This window comes from Chroicocephalus ridibundus, chromosome 21 (genome assembly GCF_963924245.1).
Source record: "Chroicocephalus ridibundus chromosome 21, bChrRid1.1, whole genome shotgun sequence".
Lineage (NCBI taxonomy): Eukaryota > Metazoa > Chordata > Aves > Charadriiformes > Laridae > Chroicocephalus > Chroicocephalus ridibundus.
Genome location: NC_086304.1, coordinates 4,306,967 through 4,318,985, shown reverse-complemented (window position 1 = coordinate 4,318,985; position 12,019 = coordinate 4,306,967). Strand labels below are relative to the sequence as shown.

Genomic DNA, 12,019 nt, shown 5'->3' with positions numbered 1-12,019 from the left:
GGCCAGGCGCGAATGACGTAAATCTGAAATTTTCACAGGTTCTGAGACTGCGAGGTGTGTGCTCTCCAAAATCCTGACTTTCTGCATTCCTCGGGGCAGAGAGGGAGCGTGGCAGCACCCGCCGCAGCTCGGACCCGCCAAACGCCGCCGCGGAGGGTTATTATTGTCATCTTTTTGCAGTTAAAGGGTTATGGTAAAAATTCGGCCATCGAGGAAGAGAAACTGCTGGAGAGAAATTCATCCCAAGCTGAAAATTTGGCACGTGAAGAAGAGGGGGAAGAAAATGTGTGAGGCTGGGTGAGGGAGGTGTTGGGGCCCTGGGAGGGAATTTCAGTATTTTATGGAAAATGAACAAACCTCTTTGTTTTCCTGCTGCTTTTTTTTAAAAAAAAAAAAAAAAAAAAAGGGGGGAAAAAGTCTCTTTTCAGGATTATACCTAAAGATGGGCAAAACTCCCCAAGAGCTGCAAGTCAACCATCCACGCTTTAATCTGGAATTTCCGGGCTTTGTTGGTTAACCGTTCTCGTTATCTTCCACGCTCGCTAATCGTACACTTATTAACTTCACGCACACAGAAAAAACTACTTAATATTCTTTTATCGCCGGAGCAATCTCGGGGCTATTGTCGGCTGAAGGCAATCCTAAATCCAAGGGCATTCAGACGGGGAAAATTTGGCAGGCGGCTCTTGCTCTTGCCCCATTAACGATGTAGGGAACATCCCTAATTAGAAGCCAGATGTTTGTATCCTCTAGCCATTGGCGATAGAAACAGCGAAAGAGTTTCTAAATGAAAAACTCGCTGCAATAAAGGATAACTTCCTTCTGGTGGGTTAAAAAAAAAAAAATTTAAAAAAAATAAGCGTATGCGGCAAAGCGTGGCTTTTTGGGAGGAAAAGAGCAGCAGCACAACCCACACCCGCTAACTCATGGCATTTGCAGTTACCCAGCAAACTCCCGCGCGCTCGAAAACGTCAGCCAAAACACAGATGGGAAATTCCGGGTGCCCCGAGGGATTTATCGCCGGGGCTCCCCCGAAGGAACGGCCTTCTCCTCTCGTATTTCCTTTGCCACGCAAGGGAAAGGCGCTCTCCTCTTCCCTCCAGCCCTTACGGGGAGGAAATCCCGGCACAAGGGCATCGGTGACCACAAATACAGCATCCAGCGAGGGCTACAGGCATCGAGCACACCCAAATACCCCCCCTAAATATATATATACACATAAAAAAATAAATATACGTCTGTATACAGAGTGGGCAGGTATGGTGCTACCACGACCACTTCCAACGCCGGATATAATCCCTAAGTCACCTTCCCCTTTACACCGCAACTAGAAACGTGCTAGAGAAAGTGTATTTAGAGCTAAAACCCAGTTGTTTCTACGATCTCCAACAGTTATTTGCAGGACTTAAGCAAATTAAACGGTGCATAGCTGTGATTTAAGCTTCCCGAAGAACCCAGCCTCCCCTCCATCCAGCATGGCCATGGCACAAACTTCACCCCAAACCCCTCCAGGTACCGGTTTTCCTCCGATATTTAATCGGAACGGGCAACAAAAAGGGCAACAGGACTAAGCAAATAAGTCACCTGAAAATACCGGAGGAGCAGCCCCAATGCAAAACGCCTCACCTTTCATATTTTAGATTTTTCGGGACGAATTTGCCTGTTCAGCAAAGCAGGTCATCAGATTTTTACTCTACAGCTTTGACGCAAATCCCAAATACTGAAGGAAGCCATTGATCGTGTCCCACGTCGTGGGGTTTTTCCATTATCATACAGTCCTTTTTTTTTTTTTTTTTTTTTTTAAGGTATCTAAGAAACACTCCATAATCGGTACTTTAGAAGGAAACGCTACTTTTAAAATACTTACATTTTAAGCTATTCCAGTGCAAAACATCCAAGCGTAATGCTCTCTGCACCCCAAGCTTTTGTGTGCAAATTAACAGCTGAATTTTGAGTCCTGCCATCACGCAAAAAGGGCATCCTCCACATTTCCCTCTTCCTGCTAACGAAAAGCCAAAACCAAATTGCCTTAATTTGCAGAGGCTTTAATTAGAACGATTCCCTGTGCACTGCCTGGCTATGGGAGGGAAGCACCCAGAAGCACTAGCAAAACGTGCTTCCGAAGATGCCGCTATCCCAAAACTCCTTTAATTTCCCCCAACATTTCTACATCTTGCACATCCCTCGAAGCTTTTCTCATTTAATTCCGCCCCCCCCCAGCAGTAGCCACTAATGGAAGGTGTTGGAAAACCAACGCGTTTTCCTTAATTGCATTTTCCAGGTACAAAAAGGAGTCAAGAAAACGCACCTCCAAGCTCTTTGGCTAATGAAGAATCTTGATTTGAGAGGGGGAAAGGCGTCCGCGTGGAGCAGGAGCTCCCGGCGAGGCTTCGTTCCCAAATCCAAGTTAAAACAGCAGCAGGAACACGCGGCTGCCGCCTCCTGCTGTGATAAGGCCCCGGCAGCACTTGCCCATCGCTTTTTTTTTTTTTTTTGGCAAGAAACGTGACTTTCTTGCCGCTTTTGGCACCGACGCCGCACCCGCAGCCCAAAATCACAACCACAGGCGCTGCGGGGTAAACTTTATAGACGGCTTTTTGGGATGCAGCCACCGGCTACTGCGAGCGGCCCCAAAGGCGACAGACCCGCGATACATCCTGGCGTATATACCCCAGCAGTTTATATTCAATATTTTATCTAAGAGCAAAAAAAAAAAAAAGGGGGCAAGTAATTGCTCCCGGAAACCTGTCATGATTCCCACGCTGAGGTTTGCAAAACTTCCAGGAAGAAAAAAAACAACCAAACACACACAACACCAAAACACAACCGAACCCCACCCCAAATAACATCAAAACACCTTTAATTGCAAAACGTACTATTGATATTGTGCCTCGAGAGGCTTTATGTCTTGGTGTGGCCTCTTGTCAATAAGGTTTCCCAAAATTTTAGGTAGAGGAGCAGAGCAGAGGGCCGGGGGAGCAGAGTGCCTCCTCCGCAGCCAAATCCAGAGGAAAAGCAGTTTTTATTGGAATAACACAATCGGAATTTTTTTTTGTAATAATAACTGTGGATTGTACACTGGGAGCGGACAATGGCGCAGTGTTATCTGCGCCCCATCAGGAAAACTCTTTGGCAGCACGTTTTGGGGGGGAATGCTGTAAAACGCGTACCCAGCCACTGCTCCGGGTTTCTGAGGGATATTCTGGCCATCTCCCTGCAGACCAACGGGAGACCAAGGGACACAGCGCATTTATTCCTTCCCCATCCCATTCCGCTCTACCTTGAAATATGGGGGGAAAAAAAAATAAACGGCTTGATGGATGCGCTGGTTTGGTGGCTGCAGAATGTGGGGTTTTGGGGCTTCACGTCCTCGCTGAATCCTCATTTTCTTTGCACGGCAGCTCAGTTCTGCCTTTCCAGGTCGCTCCCCTCCGTCTCCCACGGCTCGTTACCTCCCGTACCCCTTCTCTCCTCTCCCGTGGGTCACGTCTGCTCCGGTTCCAGGGCTGGAACATCACGGCTGAGGCTTCTCCGTCCCACCACAGCCCTCGTCCACTGGAGGCTGCAGAGCATTACGCTCACAGCGGACTTACAGCCCCACCACTTCCGACCCAATATTTTGAAACCATAAGAGTTTATTAACCCTTCTGCTGATGGATCTTGTCAGAGACCACGGCTTCCCAGACGTTTTGGCGTGCTCTCAGCTTTACTCTTCCCCAAGAATTTGCCATATCACTGTCTGGATAAAAATCGGTGTTCCAGAGGGTTTCCCTTGTCCCAGCACCTTTCAGATGCCCGCAATCTCTGGCCAAGCTCCATAGAGATAAGAAATCAGGTCAAAGCTCAGTGCCGCTCCACGTGGAATCCCACGTTCACCCCAGTTTCTTCTCCTTTTCCTTTGGGAACACACATGTTTTAAATACGAGCTCCAGAGGCGGCTTCATCGGGCCACCAGCAGCATCTTCAGCTCTCCTAAAAGCTGCTCATTTTCAGGGATTCTCCGATCTCCAGGGGCCTCTCTATGCCATCGGCTCACATCTCCATCGGATGCACTGCGGGATAATGTCAGTGGTCTCAAACCTCTGGAAATCCATGTATTTTTACTCCCGCCGGGCACGCGTTGCCCTCACCGACCTCATTTCCCAAGCATCTCCCTCCCGATGCCGCTCTCTGAAGAAACGGCTTTATTCGGATCAGCGACAAAACACCTACCCCATAGGAACGTCACAATATTTAGTTAGCTAATGTTTGTAAAATGCTATGAAAAGCTTAATTAAGCCTCGCCCTTATGAGACACTGGAAGGATTGGGAGGCTCATTTCAGAGGCAGACGGGGGCCAGGCGACGAAACGATGAGTTTCCACCTCCCATCCCCAGCCACTCCGTAAATCATCCTGGGGGAAAAAAAACCCAGAAAGACATAAAGTGCCATCGCCTCGTGGTCAGAGGCAAAGATCCAAGACGGTATTTTAAACGTTCACCTGCAAAAAGAGCACAACGCTCAAATCTAATAAATAAAAAGCTCGTTATGCGCAGGACCGGGTTCTTATGTGACCGACCACCAGCTACAGGACCAATCCCCCCCACGCGGAGCCGCCTCCGCTCCGGCTATCAAAGCTTACCAAAGCGATTTACGACGGGGCCGGGTCAGGCGGCGAGGTGTGGATTTACGGCTGCCTGCCCTCGTTCCTCCACAGTCCGTCAGGAGTTTTTACAAGGCAGCGACTGCTCAGCGCCCATGCCCCGGGCAGACCCCCCAGCTGTATCGCGATGGGAGCTCCTTCTGCCCCAAAAACCAGCTCCCGGAGCCCCCCAGCCTCTGCAAGAAGTCACTGGTCGCAGGGCGAGAGTGACTCGGGCAGCTAATTAACGCAATTTAAACACCCACGGCCGCCGTCCGGGGCAAAGCCTCAACCTTTCGGTCAAACTTACCAAAAACTCAACTTCCACCCCAGCTCGCACGAAGCGAGCAGCAAGGGCGTCCCGCTCCTCTGCGCGGACGAGCTGCTAAAGAAGCCTGAATTTAAATCCGACAGAATTAGTCGATCATACCTCTGAAGGCCACATTCAGTGTATTAATCCAGTTCCAACTGCTCTTCTCCCCTGAATTTTTATTTTTAAAAGAACAAACAAGGGAATTCAAGGCGTAACACCTTCCTGGCCGTGTTGGGCTTGAATAGCACAGGCTCAAAACAAAGCTAAAAGGTTATTAACAAATTACTCTCCACCTTGAGATGTTTCTAAAGACATAAAAGCCACGGGGTGTTGCTTAAATCCTCACGAGTTCCTGGGATTTTGGAAGGGACCCAACATGGTGCCCGGCTGGACCAGGAGGTGTTTCGCAGAACTGCCAGCAAATGGTTTCGGGCTGATTCATTGGGGGTTTGGGTGTTTTGTTTTGTTTTTTTTCCTTATAGTCCTCTCCAGAAAGGACGGCTGAGTTCATCGCTGCTGGAAATGCTTCACCCCGTGTCGCTGTTGTGCCCAAACACGCTGGCATACGAATACTTGCAGAGCACGGTCCTCCAGAAGGAGCCAGCCACCAGCATCAGCGAACGACGACTCCCCTGCGAGAAAAAGCTTTTTTGCCAAAAAAAAAAAAAAAAAAAAAAAAAAAAAAAAAAAAAAAAAAAAAAAAGAAGCCTCACACCAAACTAACCCTCCTGGTTCCTGGTCACCTTATGGTGACGTACTGAGCTCCGCTTCCAAAAACACTTCCCATGCTCGGCACCGCACCCCACCGGCTGCTTTATCACTCTTGTGCAAATATGGGAGGAAAGCACAGAAAACGTGAATTTACAACTGTGCGCCCAACGCCCTGCTAAGAGCCTCCTGGAGGCCAAATATTTCAGAGCCTTCATCCTCCTGCAGCAGACGGCCCTGCTTTCTGAAAGCCAATCTTATCAAAACCAGCAACGTAGCGTGAAATCTTCAGTTCTGGCACAAAAGCAGGTTGAATAGGAGGAAAAAAAAAAAAAAAAAAAAAAAAAAAGAAATGAAAGTTGGGTGGGTATTTTTTGTAATCTGTCTCAAAAAAAGCTGCCTGGCAAGAGATACGCTGACAATCCCCGCCGTCCCAGCGGCCAAGCCCAGGCCACCAGCAGCGGACCCGGCTCTCGGAGCTGCTTTAAACACGTTTTGATCCAGGAGTAACTAAAACCAAGGCCGGAGGCAGGTGTCCCCCTTCAGCCCGGGGCTCCCGCGCCCCACACAGCGCGACACAGCAACCACAGCTGTAGCAGGAAACTCTACGGTTTCAGCCCAAGGAAAATGCTGGCGTCAAAAGCACACGTACAACCTCTCTGGTTGTTAAACTCCAGTTGTAAGTCAACATCGGGAAAGGCAGCAGCAGCCCAGGAGGGTTGCTTTGAGCCGGGGTTCGTTTGCTGATGAGGAGCGCGATGAGGAAAGGGTGGACCAGGCAGGACAGGACTAGGCCACGCCGGGGGTCTTTGGGCGGCCTCTGCCTCTCAATCGACACAATAAATTCCTGCCATCGGTGGCTTTAAAGACACCGGGAACACAGCCCGACACCACGTTTTGCCGGCTCCCCACCCACGGATGACACACAGGGTTTTATTACGTTACCTGGAGGCTTCTCTGCTGCTTCTGCCCAGGATTATCAGCGATTTATCAACCTGCTCTCCCCCCCCCCAGCTGGCACCAGGGCGATGATTCCGATGGAGCAACACAGCGGGGAGATTACGCCGAGCCGTGAGTCACACCTCGCCCCGAACTATAATAAGCCTGATCCTTACACAAACAGTATTTCTTGCTCGGTCACCGCGCCCAGAGAAAGAGAGAGGGAAAAGCCGCGCATCCCAGGGATGCCTCCACCTACGGCCCCTTCGGAGCTTCCTCCTTCCAGGCGGCGAAACGACGGGCGTGGAGAAAAGCCGGGTTTGGTTAATCTCTACGTGAGTCTGCAGAACCTTCGTAACAGGAACGGACCAAAATTAAAACGGTTGGTCCATCTAAAACAAGAGTAAAGTCAGAAAAAAATAATACACAGAACCGAAGCGACTCGCGGCTTCCTCGCTCCCCACACCCTCTCCGCTGCATAATACAACACCACATTAATTTGCCAAGTTTTGGGGAGGCACAGAGCATCCTGGTCCTCCACGGCAATTCCTGCGGACTGCTCCCCACCCCACCTCCGTCGGGCAAATGAAGAGAGTCCAAGGGCAGAAATAAAAAGGAAGCGAGGTAAAATAATTAAGTGTCCCTCAGCTTCGCCACTGGTGCCTTCCAGGGCATAATGGGGGGAAAAAAATAACCATCAAACACACTTAACTAAATAAGCATTTCACCAGAAACAAAGACAATCCGCAGAACAGGGAAGATGGACTAGTGGTTCCGGGATCGTAATTTTCAGGGGCTTTAATTTTCTTATTCTGTTAAGATTTCAATCATGCCGAGATCATGTACTTCAGAAAAGAAAAGTTAAAAAAAAAAAAAAAAGTATATTTTTGAGGGCTAGTGTCAAAAGTAAGCATTAAACATGATCAGGAACTCCTGTAGTGTAGGCAGCCTTTGACAGCTTTGAAAAGGTATTTCCAGGAATATTTTCGGAGTGTAAAACTATGTTGTCTCTCCCCCAGCTCCGCCGCGTGACCGTCTGACGAGGGCAGGGACCCGCGCCAGGGCTCGGGGCCCAGAAGCCGAGTCAGCGTGTGACCTTGGCCGGGCACACCCCAGGCTGGCGGATGCGGGGGGAACCTCCAAGCTGGACCCCCCAAGCCCCCGAGTGCCCCCAGATGAGAGCAGGGGCGGGAGGTGCCACAATCCTGGAGAGCCCGACTCCTGCCAGCAGCTTTTCGCTCCCCACCGTCAGTGCCTGTCCTGCTTTGAGGGACGGAGCTCCACCAGAAGGACCCTTCCACCAGTGAAACCTATCGATCTCCTAAACCAAAAAACCCACCCAAAAGCCTGCAATTAGCAGCGCTTATGGCTAACGTGGAGGCAAACGCGGCCGGCTCGCTCTCCCATGGACCTGCGGGCAGCCGGAGGTTCCCGGTGCCATCCCAGCCCCACACCTGAGCTGCCCGAGCCCGGCTCTCTCCTTAACAAGCCTGAAGGGACTCGCCACCAGCAAACGAAGCTGCTCACGCGGCTCAGCTCCAAACCAGCACCATCTGAAGGTCCTGGAGGGAGGGGACGGGGGGGTTCCTCGCTTTCTCCTCCTGCCCACGACCACGTCCCATCCCGCACCCCTGATCCGACGCTGGCAGGTTACCTAACGCAGGCCAGAAGCGGACCAAACCGAGCGGGATTAATTAACGATGCCGCGCTGAACCTGACCTGACCCAAAACCTTCATTACAGTCGCTAAGCTCCGACGAGGTGCCATACGAGGTGGGGTACGGACCGGGCAGCGCTCGCTTCAGAGAGGGCAAAAAGTCGAAGTGGCGGATCATCATCAAACCCACCGTTACCAAAATAGCGATTCTGGGTGAAAAGGAAGGTACCATGAGCTGCTCCAGCCCAAGGAAAGGGCACTGCGGATGCAAAAAAAAAAAAAAAGAAAAAAAAGGAATATTTGTACATGGATGTGATGGGCTGGACGCAGCGCTGAGGTTGCAGCATCTCGTGCGCGGTACAGGCAGCGCTGAGATGTCCCGTGCCTGCGGCTGGAGGTTTTCCAGCAGCAAAACGGCATTTTTAAAAACACCCTATTGCTCAAGAGTCGGAGCACGAGCAAAGCAGCCGTTAGGCAAGAGCCGCAGCGAAAGTTTATAAAAACATGACCGTTTTCCTATGCTCAGCCGCTTTTAAATAAAAACTTTAGCCTATTTTCCAGAGCTACAACCACCTGCTTCCCTTTGCTCTAAATACAGCCCTGCTAATTTCAACACCCAGATTATTCTAAAACTTGGGCTGAGGAACACACCAGCAGCCGCCCAGGAATGAAGCCTCTAAGCCCTAGAAAAGCTAGAAAAGTCTCCAACACAAACGCAGCAGCTCCGTTAAGTCCGAAAGGCTCTGCCCACAGAATGACCCCTCTTATTTATCAATTCCTCTTTCGAGGAATAAATTACAAACCCCAACTTTCTGTTTCAAAACAGTCCCGAAGGCAACACGACGGCTTTAAACCCCGACGCGGAGCAGGGTTATGCTCACAAGAATTACAGTAATTATACAACGACCCGGCTCTCTTCCCATTTTAGCCAACTCCGAGGCACACACTGAAAATAAACACCATTTTCTCCGTGGCTGCCTGCAAGGAAATTCAGTTGGAGACACGTTCACCTGCTTAAACCCGGCTGCTGCTATTTCCAGTGCAAACCCTGGTTTTGCAAGAGCCCGGTGCCCGCTGCTCTCCTGGGGGGATGCTCGCAATCAGCACCACAGCAGATTCTGCCACCCAATTAATCACCATTTCTCCCCATAGTACCGTCACCCAGCCCTCTTCCTGCCGGGGAAAATCTGTTTTTCTGTCATTTGAAGAGAGGAGTTTAGAGTTTAATCAGAGGGCCATCGGGGCCGAGGCATGAGAGCATCCCTCCCAGCACTGAGGAGTCACACCCGCACGGCGTCCGGCAGCACAGACTCCTCAGGAACGCAGTAAATTCGCAAAAGAAAAGCGAACCAACAGAAATTAAGGCACTAGAAAGACCACAGGTCCTTCTGAGCATCCCAACAGACATCCCTGCCACACACGCCAGACAGAAAAGTCGGGAGCTGCTGCGCTGCCTCCCCTCTACGAGCTTACAGTCAAGTGGCTAAATATCACATTTTCCCCCCAAAACTGACACAGCGCAGACACATGCCGCTCCAGCCGCCACACAGCAGCTTTGCCAATGCATTTTCCATTGGGAACATCCCCTGTATTTCCTGGGTAAGGGCTGTTTTCCCAGCCACACCAGGGTGATGACTTGTCATCAGCAGAAAGGAGCTCGGCACCTGCAGTCCCCACTACGCTACAAGCCACCGCACCAACTCGTCATTTTCCTTTTACACCAGCTTTAAACAGCAGCTTTTGTTCTATTGAAACTGTTAATTCAAGTATTCAAGTCTTGCAATCAGCACTGCAAAGCTTTTTTTTTTTTTAATACTTTAAGACACTATGAAGTGCCAATGAAAAAAAATCACCACGAGGCTCTAAAGCCTGAGCGAGCAGCCGGCTCCTCTGTGGCACCAGGAGTTTGCACGCTCTTTACATCGTATGGAAGAGGGTCGGGAAGAGCCGAGCTCCATGCAAGATGCGACAGAAAGTGAACCCAAACCCCAGAGTGCGACGGCCATTGGCCCTCACCAAGGACTCCTGACATGCAGCAGGGTCAGGAGGAAGAAATCTGAGGTCGTCAGCAATCCAAGGTGGAGAATTCCAGCCGTCAAATTCAGCCTTTGCGGCTACGCCATTTAAACCGACAATAACGTCTTTATTAGCCCTGCAATTCAAAGTTGAAAATCATCCCCCCTGCGAGTGCATCGCCACCGGCAAACGCATCGTGTAACTGATCATCACGCACACAGCTCGGTGTTAGCCCATTTTACAGATGGGTAAGTGGCGGGGCCAAGCCGTGCTCTCCCCAGTGTCACCGGGAGCCGTCGCCTGGGAGGATCCGTCCCGTTACCGCGCTCCTCGCGTAAGCGGCTCCCGCACCGCGGCGTTGCTGCGAAGACGTTTCCCTTAAGCAGGGGATTGTCGGGGATGCTGGGGCCGGTGAGTCACCGCCGCCTCCGCGCCCACTCAGGAACGTACGGAGTCGGCGGCGGCGGCAACCTGTAATTAGCCGGACGAGAAACTCCCTTTCCTCCCGAGACAAGGGCCGAGCCGAACTCCGGGAGTTGTTTCCACGCTGCCGAGCGCGGCCCCGCCGGCGGCGCCCGGATCCCCACGCCGACACCCGGCCCCGTTCGACGGGGAAAAGGCGAGGGGTTTTCTCCGGGGCAGCCAAGTTCGCTCCAGTCGGCACCAACCACGGGGCCGGGCACCGTCCGGGCTCCCAGGCTGCCTGGGCCGCACCGGAGGGAAAGTCCCCAGATCGCAGTTATTTGGGCCAAAAAATTCACCGGGAGCAAGAACGTTTCTTAACAAACCCCCCACGCCCGGGGACGGACCGGGCCACCCGCAGCCGCCGTCCCGCTTACTCCCGGTGCGAGCGGGGCTCGTCTCCCCCCCGCGCCGGGCCCCGAGCCCCGATAGGTCCCTCACACCGGCGCCAGAACCATCGACCCCCCCGGGGCGGCGGAGCCGCTGCCCGAGGGCCCATCACCGGACCGGGGCGAGGAGGACCGGCGGCGGGGGGAGCCGGGCACCCCCCCGGGCCTGCATCGGGACGCCCCCCCCCCCAACCCCCGCGGCCCAACCGGGAGACCCTGAGGCGGCACCGTGACCCGCCGCCGCCCCGGGAGCCCCGAGGCCGCCGCCGCCCCGAGGCCCGGCCGCCGCTGGAAACTTTCCCGCGGGATCGCGGGCCGCCGTTACCTGTGCGCGGCTCCATGGCGGTGCGGGGCCGGCCGAGGCCGCGCTCCCGGGAGGGGGCGGGGGGGTGTCCGGGGCGGGGGGGGGGGGAGCGGGGCCGCCGCCGCCCGTTCCGCCGTTCCGCCCCCGTTCCCGCCCGGAACGCTTTGGGGGGCGCACGCGGCGGCCCCGCCCCGCCCCGCCCCGGACCAGCCAATGGCGGCGGCCCCAGCGGCCACGCCCCTTCGGCCGGCGGCGCCACGGCGCCTGCGCGGGGGGGCGGGGGGGGCGGGGAGGGGGAGAGCGCCCCCTGGGGGCGGCAGGAGGGTGCCGGCCCGAGCCGGGGGGCCTCAGCGCCTACTGTGGGGCCCGAGCGGGGCCTGGGCCGCCTCGTGGGGCTGAGCCCTCAGTGTGGGGGCCTGTAACCCCACCCTGGGGCCTGAACCCCTTCACGGGGCCCAAGCGGGGCCTGAACCCCCACTGTGGGGCCTGAGCCGACTGCCTGAGGCCTGAACCCCCACTATGGGGCTTGAACCCCCTGCATGGGGCTTGTGTGGGGCCTGAGCCTCCACTGTGGGGCCTGAGCGGGGTCTGAAGCCCCGGTGTGGGGCTTT

The 12,019-nt window shown here is 53.6% G+C and overlaps 1 protein-coding gene across 6 annotated transcripts in view; it reads right to left on the bottom strand.

The window, feature by feature from the left end:
* Nucleotides 1-11,551, bottom strand: part of OTUD7B (OTU deubiquitinase 7B) — a 30,953-nt gene extending 19,402 nt beyond the window's left edge. The window contains exons 1-3 of one of the 6 annotated variants that reach the window (XM_063357029.1): nucleotides 11,430-11,481; nucleotides 2,877-4,052; nucleotides 1,868-2,002 (exon numbers count right to left, since the gene is read on the bottom strand). The gene's annotated coding sequence lies outside the window, so the exon portion shown is untranslated. Of the gene's footprint in view, nucleotides 1-1,867; nucleotides 2,003-2,308; nucleotides 2,655-2,876; nucleotides 4,053-11,429 lie in introns of those variants that run through there. The other 5 variants (XM_063357033.1, XM_063357030.1, XM_063357031.1 and 2 more) reach the window with 5 other exon arrangements.
* Nucleotides 11,552-12,019: the final 468 nt, after the last annotated feature.